Here is a 15,277-nt window from a genome sequence, read left to right on the forward strand (position 1 = left end):
TCATACTTCCCAAGAAAATAGTGGTACATTCACCGCACAGTACAGCACCAATATCTAAGTGCTTTTTCAACATGCTAAGGTGAGAAACTAGCTAGTAGACTATTGCTGTTACCTTATAATGCATTTTCATTTCATTTCTAATATCTCAACCTCCTGCCTTCTAACTGGACTCTCAAGGAAAAGATGAAAGCTGCCTCACGACCCCCCTGTACCCACAGAGAACAGCTGCCTGCCACCGACTGCCTGGTGCTGTCAGTCCCTTCCCCAGTGGCACTCCCAGGGTGGGAGCTCAGCCAGGCAGGGCAATGGGTGCAGGGAAATGGGTGCCTGGTAAACCCAGCTCAGCCCTGCTCAGGCCAAAGGCAACCCTGCCACCCCTTGGGACCCGACACAGCCTGATGCCTGACCGAAGGAGTGGTGAAAATCTAGGGCAGCACATGAGACAGAAGCTTTAAAGAGTAATATAGGAATCATCTGCCAAGTGAGAACGTGACATATTAATGAGACAATTGGCAAAATCTTTCTGAAAGGACAAGACATACGTCTTTAAGATTCTTCAGCACCAATCCAACCTGAACTACCTTACAATGTAGTTTAAGTGAACCCAGAAGGAGAAAGATCTTTGCTATTAAAGTCTTTTTGTATAAAAGAAGTTAGTCCTCATAACTGTGCTATATATTGGTTTGAAAACCATCACTTTACACATATGCTTTTTATGTACATGCTATCTCTACATATGCTTAGCATAAATATTCTAACACTTAACTCTCCCACAACTCTATTTTAAAAAGAGAACATATAACTGTTCCTCTCCCAGATGGATCTCATTTGTTGCTGAAATGCTTGGGTATATGTATGCATATATACATTGATATATCATACACATATGATTATATGTATGTATATTATGCTACATATATGTATATGTAAATACACAGAATCAGCCTTCATTAGGCTATATATACATGCATATGCACATACGCTCATATATACACACACAAAAAAAAGTTGACATTTTCTTATCTTGAGAACTTACAGTGCAAAATGCTGCACTTGATAAAGGCATACATATATTTGTACATATATGTACACAGCCATAGGCATAGTGTATAGAAACTCCCTCTTTTTCAAGAAGTTTTGAGACAACAGACCACAGATATCTACGACTAGAAATAGCTGTCTCAAAGTAATTGTCTTTATACCAGCAGCCAGCCCATGCATTCCATTGCCCCTAGAAATTACTTGGATTGTAAATAAAATAAAATTGCCTTCCCAAGAAGAGATTCACCTCAGTTTTGAGGCTTAAATAGACTGTTCTACCTCCTCTTTCAAGTCAGCAGAAAATTAAGGAATTGCTAAATTAAGCTACGGCACCAAACATTCAGTGCAACTCAGTCATCACCTATAGATTCTGCACCTTTTTGGTATTGATGGATACATTTCTGATGGACATGAAAGTGTTTTTTTAATTTTTACAGCTTTATAACTGGAAGGTCATTGAACCAAATACATTTTTTTTTAAATTAAATATTCCTCCACAACTCAGGAAGAAGAGGGCAAAGAGAGGCAGAGACTGTATAACTGCATGATCACTACCATACTGTGAACATGACCCCTATACACATAGCACTGAGCTAAGTTATTATTTTCTTGTGCTTCTAATTTAAGAAATCCCTGCAACTTCCTATCTTTTAAATTTAGGAGTTAATACAACTTGTCTTCCAGTACTTTGGACACTTAATTGTGCCCCATTTATATATATGAAATGAGGAAGTTAATATTTTTAACAAAAGTCTAGACTAGTTTGTTCGATGTAGGGACAAGATGTTTGCAAGCAAAACATTAGACCCAAGTAAATAAACTTTGACTTGAGTATTCACAAGACAAGTAAAAATGCATCTCGAAGACATCGTTCCTCTTCCTAGTTTCTCTTCATGTGAAATCTACTTTGCACAGATAGGATATTCACTCCATATTCTTTCTCTTTTTCCTCCATGTGGAGAAATATAAATTGTTTTCAAACTGGAGAGGCAAAAAACATCTTTTACTGTCACAATGCTTAGAATTATTTTGATTGTTTTTGCCATTTCTTAGTCACATTGTTCAAAACATTTAGACTTCATTACTATAAATTGTTAAAGAACCTCGAAGTCCATGTAATTTGAGTAATTAAACTGAGTATAAATATATTAATCCATATTTGCATAAAATAGGTCTAAGGTCTCATTTATTTTCAGTATAACTAATTATTAGTTTAAATAGAATTTAAGAGGTCCTGACTTCAAATATTTTTCTGGTAATAACTGCTTTGATAATACCAAACACATTATTTAGAAGCCTAGTGAATCTGAATGTGAAAGCATTCAGTACTTCCCAAGACACAGTCATTAGAGCTAATCAACACTGGTACTGGAAAAACTTCAAAATGCACAAAAATACTTCTTTGACATTGTAAGCCTATGAAAGGAACAGAGCAGTTCCATATTTTTTAGACAAAACTTCCTTGTGATTTTTGTAAAGGAAATTTCCATAGAAGTACTGTAACAATATTCTTTAAAAAAACCTGACATAAATGCAGAATCAGTTCTTTCTTTCTATTGTGAACTAAAACATGCAGCTTTAGAGCAGAGAGAATAATGTTAGCATTAATATTTCCCTTACTCTTGAAGATTTCCCATTAGTTCCTTTGTGCTCAATTTTATACCATAATATTCATGAGTTGATGGTAGGAGTAGGAAGAATTTAAGAGAAAGCTACCATTACCTCCTATTTGAAATTACTCTATTTTGATTCTGAAGTCAACACTATGATGTGTTATATCAAAAACATGGATTTCATTGTTCTATTACTGTCTGTCTTCTAGTATCAGTGTCAGATAAGGTATTACTAGTAAAATATTAAAGGAATATATATGTTGCCTCTGAAGTTCATACATCTCCATTATTAAATGAGAAGTAAATAAAAGGAGTTAACAAAAATTGTTTCAGATTTCCTGCCTTTTGTGAATTGGGTAAATTGATAGTGTTCTCAAATTCAAAGTTCTGTATCCTGGTCTGTGAAGTAATTTTTACCTAAGCTAGTCATACCTTCAGAATAATCAACACTTCTCAATCACTAATAAATTAAGTGAAATTTTGTTTTAAGAACAAGCCCCTAGGAACATTCACCAACCTAAGTCTGTTTGCATATAGAAGATGCACAGAGCTTCGTGTAACAGTAAAAAAAACCCCTTCCAACATTTCATAAGCACAGAACCCTAAACCCTCTTACTCTTTTCTTTGATTTCATATATGTCTACGTTATCTCTACATTACTCTGCACTTCTTCAGGACAGGAGAAAATAAAATGGTCTTCAGGACAGGAGTTGATAAAAGTTCCTTGGGTTTTGTTTCAGTTTTCCTTTTTTTTTTTTTTTTTAGGAATTTTAAGAATTTTTGTTTGCACTTCTGAATTAGGCTTTTAAGAGATCCATCTAGTTGGCCACTAAAGATAACATTCAGAAGACTTGCAAATAACACATTTGAAAACTCATAAGTGAAGCACATATGCTAAAAGTTTCTTTGGTATGAAGAAGTTTAAAATATGGGCACTTCCACACAAGATGAAAAGACCTCAGCCTCCTGTGCTTGACAACTGCATAATTGCATTACGTGACCAAAACTCCAGTCACCTTCAAAAGGACCCCAAACTCACAGTAAATCCTCAGTAGATTCTTTCAAAGGGTAAAGATCTCAAACCTTGTTGAACAGGTTAACAGAATCTTAAGATAAAATCACGTTCACACCCCAAAAAATCAATGATATTGTTTTATCGGGCATAATAAGGTATTTTTATGTACTTGCACAATACTTAAGAGGGAGATTTTCAGCTTCCTATCTTGTGCTGCAAGTGTATGGAGAAAAGCTACTTCCTCTGCCTATCAATTTGTAAAGTCTGTTGTGCTTTGTCAGAGATTAGAAAGAGCTGGGATAAACAGAATTTCTACCTGTTTTATGTGGGAAACCAAACAAATGAGAAGTCTTCTGTAGCAGACTACTGAAGGAAAGAAAATCAGGAAGCTTTCAAAAAACAGAAAAATCCTTTTTAACTTGCATTATATTTTTTTCAAATTAATTTAGAAGAAAATAAGAATATTGTAATGGCAGCATCTTTCCAAGAGGGGAAAATAAATACCAAGCCTCAGACCAAGGTGTTGGCTCTAAATTTGTCCTTTCAAGAAAATAAAATAAAAATGCAAGGCATTTGTTTTGTACTTTTCTTTCTTTCTTTCTTTCTTTTTTTAATAAAAGTTGGTTCCTTCAGGTATTAAGGACGTCAGTGTCTTAGAATTCCATATGTGTTACTATCATTAGTATCTACTCATTGTATATGGAATAAGCAATGCATCATTATAACTCCATTGCTGGATGATGTATTAATGGCTGATATAACCATGACAGAAATACATTAAGGATATTTCTACTTGAATTTAAGAAGAGGAATACTGAAACAAGCTTTAGGTACAGTTCATGCTTTACAAATCAGAAGTATTTGTTTGAAGCCTGACTCATGTATGTCTAAAGCATTGGTTTCAAGGAAAGCTAAAACACTCTTTCCACTAGAAACCAGTTTTAGAAACTTTACAAAATCTACTAAGACTTAAATTTCAAAATTAAATCACGATTTCATGAAGACTCATGTAGTTACTTTATGCATCTACAGATTTCCTATTATTCCTGCATGTAATGAGCTTTTAATTAATCCAGGTACCTAATGTTAAGGAATTAGTTGCATCTGAGTATAAGAGGTTTGTCAATGATATGCCTGTATGCAAGACTAAAGTTAGGACTTCATTGTGCATGATATTATTTTATTGTATCATATGGAATTTCCCATACTGAAATTAAAATAACTGCATTAAATTTGCTGAATTTCAAATTAGGCAGATGCTTTGTATTGGTTATTATTACATTACTACATGAAAAAAAAAAAAAATATCTGACATGATAATCTGTTAAAAGTTGAACATTTCTCTAATTCTTTGCAACCTTCTATGACCTGCTGTTGTCTGACCCCTATTACACTGAGGGCACCTCAGTGTCATAGCCTCTTCAGTTGTAAAGTTGATTTACCATCAGAATTTACACTTGATTTCCTTTCTCATTGAGACTACCAAACAATCAGTGAAACATCATTTTATTTCTTTATTATAAAAAAATAAACAAAACACTAGGAAAGAGTAATGCAGCACCTGCAATCCTAAAGACTCCTTCTTCTCATACACATGGTCTATGATCTTAACAACAACAGTCTCTCCCGGATTGCCATTAGCATACATTCATGTTAACATAAGGAACATGAGCTACTCGCTAAGTATATTCATCATTAAGAAACTATGTATCTGTTACATTACTTGAGCCATAAGTAAATAATTTCTGCTAGAACTTAGTTCTTATCAAATGTCAGTGTCTCCAAATCAAACATTTAAGAATTAGCCCTAGCAGTCATGTAAACCAGTTAAACTCTGTCTCCTAAGGCCATTACTTACTAAACTCAAAACCAAAGACAAAAATGGGGAGCATTCAACATACACATTCAATGTATTTTTGCAATTATTGCCATGTACAAATAATTGAAAGAGAAAAAATTGCTCATGAATACATGACAAACACAGTACTTTTAAGATTTAGAAGGTCTCAAGTCCACAATGGTAAAGCATGTTAAAAAATCAAAATGCATAAAGAACTTTGGAGACCTACAATATGTTTCTTATTTACCAGATTCTTGAGAAGAGAAATTTCTTACCTTCTGTATTTCCTTTTGACTGCCTGTTTATCTAAAACACAACCTTCATCCTGATGCTGTAATTTGCTAACAATTCTTATCTACAGCAAATGTGAAACTAGAAACAGTAGTCTAAACCTCTGTCCAAGATTTAGATGCATAAATTGACCTTTTGAAAATGTAGATTTATTTTAGAAGGCAGCCAAATAAGACACCTTTCTATCAGTAAGTATGAAGAAGGGAAAAACCTAGTTCATATGCTTTCATTTCACAGTAATCTTTCATTATGACCTTTCAGCAGTTCCGTCACAATAATAAGATACAGGGAAGACTAAGCTAAGGCTATAGTCCATACCATTTTGTTTGATATGCAGCAAGAACAAACTATTAAGAAAATTAGATAAAAAGCACAATAAAGGAAATCATAGCATCACAGACTAGAAATGGATTTTGTATCCTGTTTGGCTGGATTGTGTTTTCTATTTGACCAATGGCTGCTGAGGCAGGTGGAATTGCAGAGGCTGCAACCAAAGCCCATTCACCACAGGGTGAATGATTCAGTGCACTGCTTATCTGTTCTACAGGACCTCAGCTTCAATAAGTTAAATTATTATTTCTCAATTTCAATCAAGACTATGATTTAGGGCTCAGATTTATGAGACATTATCCCTGCTCCAGTCCTCAGACACCCCTCCTGTTCTCCACAACCTCTCAAATATGATGGAGAGTGGCCTAGGATATTCTCCTGTTAGCAAATAACTTCAGTGTGAACCTACAATACATAAGGAATAGTTAAATATTTGAAAAATAGAAAGAGGTAAATATGCTGACTTAGAAAAACACCTGTTTCAACTCTTCTTGACCCATTCATTTTACAAAGTTTTTAATAGTGAATGCTAGTATAATAGTGAATGTTAGTATATTATAAAGGCATGAATGATGTTGCTGAATATACTAGGCAGAAAGTAAATATCAGAAAAAAGATACTCTTTTTTTAAGTAGTCATCATACTACATTGTACTATGTGCTTGCAGAAACCAGAACCTCGGGTGCCTGGGATACTTACCTGACATTCCACCTGCAAAAGTCGCATCCTGCTTTGGATGTAAGAAGTCAGAACTTAAGGAGCCACATTCAAGAAAACCATTTTGAAGTTGTGACATTTATGTGCTTGTGTCCATAGCACTCTCACTGAATGAAGCTTCCTAAAGAGGAAAAGAACAGCATTATCATCAAAACTTATGATACCCATTAAGTCTTTTGATGAGCATAGGTGAATTTAATTGCTCTTCAGAGTCTAGAAGATAAATCTTATAACTTGCATACAAAATTAACAAGATCACCCCAAAAAAATGGTGGCTTCACATTGGCATCCCTGAAAATAAAATGGTCTTCATATATCACCTGGAGATTCATCACTCTTGAGTAATGCATTTACCATCTGTGCTCATCCCAAACTACTTCTGATACAGTGTCTGAACTTCATAAATATTCTTGGATAAACATCTCTTATGGTTCCCCAGATAAATGAGTAGATAATTATTCACAGGTCTATTTTTCTAAGCCAGAAGTAGTAAAAATAGTCAGCAAACCAAAAGCATCTTTCAGATCAGGAAACTTCTTGTGTTCAAATGAAAGGTCTCCAGTTTGCTGTATGAAACCAACTGGGATACCACGTGCTTCACAACCATCAAGGATGGGCTACTAATCAGACCCCCTCTCCAGTTTTTCAATTTCTGAGGTGAGCCATCCTTATTTGGTGTTCTGGTCTACAGCTCCAATCATCTGAAGAGATGAACACTTCAACATTTCCAGGGAGAATGCAACAGCCAGTGCAGAGAATGCAAGAGTTCAACAATGAGCTTATTATAAACTTTAGTTTTGGTATAAAAGACAGATTGATTAGAGGAAAAATAAACATTGCAATGATTTCCATGGTTTCCTTAACCTTCCAAGAAGTCTTCTGGAGTTTTAATAGTGTCTGTCAGAAAAATCAGAGTGCCTCCTGACTGTTCTCCAATTCAGACAATTGCATCTCACCTGAGCAACTCCCTCTCTTAAATCTCCTGGTGGCCATTTATGTCCTTTGAATACTATGCTTTTCCATCATAAGAACTAATGAAACAAAAAGTCCCACCATAACAGTCCTACTGGTAACCCTCACCACCTTCCAAACAGAATGTTGTAAGTTTTGATAAGCTTCATGCATAACCTCCAAGTCTGTCAGTAAGTGCCAAATGAGAAGAGCACTCTGGACTGCAGTTTAAACCAAAGCATTTTTAAAACAAGTTATTCTTTTTTCAGTATTTCTAAAAAGGAGATATTAAGGTTCACCTTTTAATGATCATACTGAAAAAAATCACTAATTCCTTTCAGTTTTCGATGTGGCTTGGAAGGCATTGCACTGCTCTCTGCCAAATACAAGGTCCACAGTATGAACACAGACAAAAACCTAATACACAGGGATGCCTATTACAAAAAAATATATGGTCTTAGACCTTTTCAGAAAGTCAGGGGAATTGGCCAAGCATTTACACATCACAAAAAGTGCCTTGAAGAAGGAAAAAAAAAATAACTGCTAACTGAAGTTTGGAACAGCAAAGGAGTGCATTGTCAATGCAGAATTCATCCCTTACAGAGTACAACTGCTATTCATAGCTCCATTCAGATGGAGCCTATGAAAGCCTATTATGCCTATGAAAGGCATAATACCCATTTAGAATAAAGAAAGTTATTTTGTACAAATAAGCCTACAGAAAAATAAATAACATTAATGCTTCACTGTCAACACATAATGGCATTGCCTTATCAGCTGTTGACAACTCTATTTTAAAATCAATATTTACCCCAAGCCCAATAAACATAACACATCCAAGCAAAATCCCAGAGCTTTTAGATCTTGAAGACGGAAGTGTTCTTACTGTTAGTTAGTTAAATCTATAAACTGAGCACAGAATTAATTTTATGCCAGCAAACTACTGGTTTTAACAGGTTGTACAAGGCACAGAACCATATAATTGCCTTACACTTGAAATATGCTCTCATTCAAATAGAGTGAATGAAGTTAGCTGAAGCTGCAGTCTGTGGGGCGGGAAGGGGAATCACATCTTATCTGTGCAACGACTTGTTCTTTACAGGTGGTTGGTTGGAAAATTAGCAGCTATTCTTTTCTTCAGTAATAAATTCTAATATTTGAAAAAAGCAAGAACAGATGGATTGCCTGTTCATTGCCACTTGCCATAGAACAATGAAGATTTAATCTTTATGATAAGCCATTCACTCTTTACATTGTCACTATACTAGCATTCTTGTATTAAGTTTCATCATCCCAGTTTAAAGAAGATTCTTTTCTCAGACTTTTTCAATATACAGTTTGGTTTTATTTTTGTTGATATTATATACATATTGCTCTATGACATTTTACCTTTATTTAAACTATGTATTTCTTAGGTGCAATTCATTCATGTATATTTTGCAGAAAAAAATTATAGTGATCTCTATTTACAACCATAATTTCTGTTGATTTAATGAGAAAGGCTTCATATTCTGACTCAAAGGACTTCTTCCACTAAAATATTCTGGTAGAGAGGTGCAAATAATCTGTCTGTGGCTACAGTAAATAATATTTTATAATTTTCTGTAATTCCTTTCCTTGTATGTCCCCTTACTCTAAAAAGGACAAGCAACACACAAAAGAGAAACTCCTCTGTGTCAGCACCATCCCAAATTCTGAGTCTCAGTCAGATGCCTTCTGACTTCCTGGAATATTTGCAATCTAAAGTTCTAGAGCCTTCACAGTAGTACCAAGAGACACTTTCTATAATCAATCTTTTCTCATATGCAATTGAGTAAACTTTTTCCACTATGGTTTCATCTTCATTTGGACTAGGGGTGTAAAATTATCAGGCTTTTTGTACACAGCATGACACAGACTATGGAGAAAAATTAAAATATTGGATTCCTAGCCTTATACAGCAGAATTTCTGAGCACTCTGGGGTTTGCCTAAATGGACAAGTTTTTGGTAAATATACACAGATGGAGAGAAACAGGCTTCTCAAGGAAGTGGCTTAAGTCACTTGTAGAGAGACACGGTTTAAAGGAACTGAAAAGACAGGAAGAGAAGTCTGGAGTGGTAAAGTAGAAACTTGAATGAATTAATAAGAAATAATTATTATTAATAATATAATTAATAATAATAATAATAGTAATAATAATTCACTCTGTTTTTTATTCCTGTGCTGCTTATTTGCTTTATCAATTTTTGCTTCACAATTTTTTTTATGTGTGTAAAAAATGACAAAACCTGTAGAGGGTGCTGAAGAATACCCAGCATAATTTGAGGCTTTGTAAAAGCAATAGAAAGTAACCCCTCTTTTACATTGCAAATAGAAGCTTTTCTTTTACATCAATGCTTACAAATTCAACTCACCGTAAAAAAACAAGCAACCCGTATTGCCCAGACTATTTTCAGGTCTGTCTTTTTGCTCAACTCTCATTTTTCACCTACTCTTGTAAAAAAACCTTTCAAAAATTCACACCAATCAGCAAGTGCATGGACCACCTCCTGTAAGCATGTGAAACAAGCTGGAAAGAAGCACAAAGTGAAAGACTTTTACATTTCTCCAAGATCAGACTACATGATGAATCATCCTCTGTACACTGTTCTCCAATCAAGGCACTGTTAAATCATCCTCCAGGGTATTCAGGAGGAAGAAAGGATCACAGATTTCTGTACATTTTCAAGAATACTTTTGGTTCTTTTACATCCCGATCAACCCATATAAATTAGAAGACCATCAGAACATAAAATAGTTTCTTGCTTTAACAAGTTCAATGAGAACGAAAGGGAAATATCATGTTTTGAAACTAGTAAAATTAGCTATTTTTCAGTATAGTAAGGTCTTAAATATTGGCAGTTTTGTCTGAAAGCTATTACTTTCAACATAAAAATAAGTAATAGAAAGAATTAAAAGAATTATCATAATCTCATTAGCTAGAACTACCAAAAGACCCACATTATGTTGACTGTGCATAGAAAAAGTATTCATTTTAAGTGTAAAATTAGTCTCTTTTGACCACAGAAAAACTATTATCTGTGATGACCCTGATACAATTCTCTTGAATTATCCTTAACTTGCAAAAAAAAAAAAAAAAAAAAAAGAAAATAGAAATACAAGCAACTAAGGGTGTCTAGGGGAAATGTGTCTGTATCTCTACAAAAACATCAGGTTTTGCTACTCGGTGACATTTTCCACTATGAATTTTTTTTCTGAGTGGCATGCAATATTTAGAAGTTAATTTAATTCCTATTTCAGAGGACTCTTTTCACAAAAAGTTATGGAATTCTCTTTGATTTGGCCACCCAGTAACTCTTCAACTTTGACTTTTGTACAGGCAGTATTTAGATGGAGGTAAAAATAACTTATTCTCCCTTACAGAAAAGAAATAGAGACTTTCAAATATTTTTTGTATAGTAAGATCACCTCGTTAATGCGTTGCCACATTAAACAAGAAAATTATTTTAAATCTGTGGAAATTGAAACAGAACAGGCATGTTGCTGGAGAAGAACTGATCTCTTTCCCAAGTATCCAAAAGAGGACCCTCTGAACCAAATATAGACAACTTGGATTACCTCTCGTAGCATAATAATAAAAACCTATCAGATCATGTTACACAAGAGTCTCAGAAGACTCCATCTAGTCATGATGCTCAAAATGGACCTTCATATTTTCTAAAGTCCTTCTCAAAAATAGTCTAAGAGTTGCTTGATCCAGTCTTTGCCCCTGACTATAAAGAGTTAGGACCCTAGGTTCTACTAGAGTCAGGTAATTTCAGATCAAGCTGAGACCCTCCAATCAGCAACTCCACTTAGTTGTTTCCCTGTGCCTTTTAAAGCCTCACCATCAATTACACAGTTGCCTGGTCACATCACATGCAAAGACCTTTCATCCAATTAATTTGTTTAGTAGCCATTCTTCAATAATGATTGGAAGAACTACATTTGAATTTTACCTCCTTGGAGTCTAATCCACACTTGGGTCTTATCCATCTTCTGTTGTCTTCATATGGAACAGTTTCTCTCTTTCTCTGAAGGTCTTTTCCTTGAATTATAGACCTGGTCCAATTTATCTCATTGTGCTTGACTCCTACTACTTCTCCATTTCAGCTAAGCAAAGGTTCAACTAAAGTTTATCTATGGCTTTTTGCCTAAGAACTCAGAACTCCAGTCACTCATACTACTCTGTCACTAATGTTAAGCTAAGCAAAAGAAGTTTCGATTCAACTTAATTTTAAGTCATCATATGATGAATTATCTTGCCCTTAAGAAGATTATTTTATTCCCCAATCTCATCCATAGATTTAAGTTTAGATGTGCTAACACATGAATTAAAAAAAAGAACAAACCTGCAATATTATTTGCTTTTGTAGAAACATTGTGGCAGATAGAGGATGACTGAGCAGGATTCAGAATTTTAAAGTCTTACTTTCTTTCAGCTATTTCCCTTTGTAATCAATATGTACACATACTGTCACAAGACCACATCTACTACAAAGTCAGTGGACTATCAACAGAACGAAGGGCAAAAAAGGCAGAAATTGATTACAAATCTGCAGCTGTAGGAGGAACACAAAAGAGAAAAGATAGTGAGGAAAAAAAGAAGTATCTGAAAAAGATTCATGCATATAAAAAACTTAATTTCCTATTAAAAAAACCCCAAAAGCAACACCCTCAGTAAGGTACAAGCATTAGCACTACACCAAAAGATCTATGTTAATCCTAATCACTGGAATGAAATCTATCGTTTTTTAAAGTGCATTTATCATGTACCAATAGTCCACTCAATTCATAGTTAATTTTTAAATGAAATAATAAGAGGTGGGGTGTTTGACAGCCAAAAACTCCAGATATTCTATGATAAATGCTATTCCACTCATTTTTATTAGATTTGGCTTCATTAAGACAGTGCAATTGCTCCACGCACTGTTTTTCCATGAAGTTCCTAGGGTTGGTTGTGGGATTTTTAATTTGTGAAATTTTTGTCAGTCACACATCACATGGACAAATCAGTATACTTAGTCTACTCTCCCATTCCATGGCTGTTTGCAGTAACCATAAATCTGTAGCCTTACATTTTTTTTTTCATATTTTGTTCATTTGTACATAGGATTGTTCTCAGTTCCTGTGTCTCTTCAACCAGATATAAGTGGAAAAAAAACAGAAAGCGTGTAGAACTGGTCAGTCTTGAGAGCTTTCATCAACATCTTGAGTTCTGCTCATATTTTTACGTATTACTTTCAAAAGTAATTTCAGATTTTGGGATGTAGATTTTAAAATCACAGTATTTCTTAATAGAAAAGGAAATTCTGGAAGATACTTCTCAGCTATTACCTATATTGCACAGAGCAGAAATATGTTTAGTGAAGAAGAATTGTATTGGTATTGGTAATTTTTTAATTTCTGATCTTAACAAGCAAAATAGAGGACATCATATAAAGAAAATTTGTTTAGAATATCAAGGGAGAAGAAATGGAGGGGCAACATTATTTCCTCATCTTTCATATTCTTTTTTCACCAACTGCTAGGTAAAATAATGTCTTTTGCCATCAGAGATTTCAGGTTGTTTGGGGATTTTTTTTTTCCCAGAAGATGCAATAGTCAGAAGTAAAAGTGAATCCAGACAGAAAACTTACTGATGTCCAGACAGTATAATCACAATAAGCTTTTGATGCATTCAAACTAAATTAAACCTGATTTAATTGATGCTTTCAATTAACACATTACCATTTGATTCAGGATTTACTCTTTTCCTTTCATCTTTTGAGAAACTTAATTCAAAGGACTGACATTTCCCTCAAGTATTCTGCATGGATTACTTTTTAAAACAAAACAAGCCCAAAGTAGCTTACCAAAAATGTTTAAATATGTACAACAGCTTAACAGAAAATGTTATTCTCCAGAAGATAGAAGGTATGATGTAAGATATCTGAGATATGATAAATTATGCAAAGTAAAAAGAAGCAATTATGGTTCCCAATTTGCTAATCAAAAGCAAAATGTTTAGAGTGCATATATTTAATCATGCAGCTATCTGTAAAGCATCTGCCTTAGCTACAGCAATCTCACTAACTTGAATCCGCAAAATCCACAAAAGGCAACCTTAAAAATAAATCATTATATCATTCTAAAAAACTAATGTTTTTAACTTCATTTTGTGAACAGTCTGGTTATGCTGTGGCTTTTTGTCGTTTACAGCAAGTTAAGATCCCCACACAGCCATAGTGACAGAAGTTGCCCACTCAATACAAAAAGTACTAGAAAAATCAAGACTTTCATATTATCATTCATTTAAGAATCAGGAGATTTATGAAAAGCACCTGTCTAAACTCTGGATACAAACATGCAAATCTCTATGTCTGAAGTAGGTACTCTTCATGTTGCTAGAGACATCGCATGCAATCAACAGGTGGGCATTGTCAGTGTGCAAGACACAACCTACCCTCAGCTTGCAAATTGCACATTTTCTACATGTTATTCTAAAGGGAAAATAATAGAAGTTCAAATGTAGGAGTTGTAAGATAAATCAGATGAGTCTCAGCTCATGTTTCCACAGTGGAATCACTCACCTTTCAGTACCATGAGGACAGAAAACCCTAGTGGAAACCCTAAGTTTCTCACTCTTTAGAATATGTGTGGCATTATTCTGTTAATTTCTTTAGCATTCCCATAAGCACAATCTGCAGGTTTTCACAGTAAGCAGGAATATTTCCCTCTATCACAATTCTTTCTGTCAGTCCACTACATTCTTTTAAAGACTATTAAAAATAGGAATTCAAGGTGGTGATCTAGAGTCACTGTGACTCAGGGTAACACAGAAATCTATAGGAACATCCATCACACGACAAACAGGAGGAATTAGAAATTGATGCATTGTTGCAGAGATGCAGTGTCACTGGGATTATTGCTGATGTGTAAGGTTCTGCTGCAATGGATAGGCATATATTTTCCAGAGAAGAAGAAAGAGGAGAAAATTGTGCTTTACACAAATGACTGTCCACTTCAGTCACCTCTAGTTGACAGGTTGGCCAAAATAGGCTGACACTGGAAAGAAGGTCAAAAATAAGGGGCATGCTGGTAGATGCCTGTTACAGATAACTCTATCACGAAGATCAAAAAAAAGCTTCTTTAAAATACTGAAAGATTCACACGTGTATCTTAGTTCTCATGGGAGAATTTAACATCCCAGTATTGTCTGAAATGCCCACATAGTATGTTACCAATAATCTGGATTTCTAGAGTGTGTTAGGCACAGGGGTTTTTTTGTGCAGCTGCTAAAGGAGATTCTCTGCTGGATTTGCTACTCACAATTACGCAAGCAGTCACTAGTAATGTGATGTCAGTGGCAGACTTGTCTGTAAGGCCCATGAGATGGTAGTGCTTAAAGATATAAAAGGAAAACAAGCAGCAAAATAAAGACCCTCGACATGAAGACAGCAGACTTTGGCTTGTTCAG

At 34.7% G+C, this 15,277-nt stretch overlaps 1 long non-coding RNA gene across 1 annotated transcript in view; it reads right to left on the reverse strand.

Annotated features, from left to right (window-relative positions):
- The window catches only part of LOC139792368 (uncharacterized), a 54,586-nt gene that overhangs the window by 19,688 nt on the left and 19,621 nt on the right, over window positions 1-15,277 (reverse strand). Inside the window, exon 3 of the long non-coding RNA XR_011724243.1 lies at window positions 6,830-6,968. This is a non-coding gene — a long non-coding RNA (uncharacterized lncRNA). The remainder of the gene's footprint in view (window positions 1-6,829; window positions 6,969-15,277) is intronic.

This window comes from Heliangelus exortis, chromosome 1 (genome assembly GCF_036169615.1).
Source record: "Heliangelus exortis chromosome 1, bHelExo1.hap1, whole genome shotgun sequence".
Taxonomy (NCBI): Eukaryota; Metazoa; Chordata; class Aves; order Apodiformes; family Trochilidae; genus Heliangelus; species Heliangelus exortis.